Source organism: Otolemur garnettii, unplaced genomic scaffold, assembly GCF_000181295.1.
Source record: "Otolemur garnettii isolate 467f Iridium unplaced genomic scaffold, OtoGar3 scaffold00008, whole genome shotgun sequence".
Lineage (NCBI taxonomy): Eukaryota > Metazoa > Chordata > Mammalia > Primates > Galagidae > Otolemur > Otolemur garnettii.
Window position 1 is genome coordinate 6,011,380 of NW_003852403.1, and position 521 is coordinate 6,011,900.

At 50.9% G+C, this 521-nt stretch overlaps 1 pseudogene; it reads right to left on the reverse strand.

Annotated features, from left to right (window-relative positions):
- The window catches only part of LOC100961488, a 10,488-nt pseudogene that overhangs the window by 825 nt on the left and 9,142 nt on the right, over nucleotides 1–521 (reverse strand).

Genomic DNA, 521 nt, shown 5'->3' on the forward strand with positions numbered 1-521 from the left:
GAGGTCTCATCACTGGGGGCCCAGGTATCATTGGCATGTGACCTCCCATGGGTGGCCTCATTCCAGGAGCAGGTCCCACTGGCATCATCCCAGGAGGAGGAGAACCCATCATCGGCATCATGGGAGTGCCCCACATATGGGGTGCGTGCATCAGACCAGGATGAGGAGGACCTGGAAGATAGGGGGGAGGTAGAACCATTGCCCCTACAGGAGGAGGAGCAGAGAATGGACTATTTTCCTTGTTGAAATGCAGCTGTTGTTTTGTATTCAGGCTCTGGGCCTGCTCTTCCATCCATTTCTGACAGTAGTCCCTCACATTCTCTATGTGCTCCTCCCACTGCAGTGTGTCTTTCTTACAGATGGAGAGTCAATGGTGAAATACGTATCCCAGTAGTCACAATAAAACTTGGGCATATTCCCTCCTGGCCATTGGCGATTTGTTTCTACTGTGAGTTTTTAAGAACAAACCTCCAGACCAGTGTGGGAGGAAAGAACATTAGAGAAGGGGAAAGGAAGTCTGC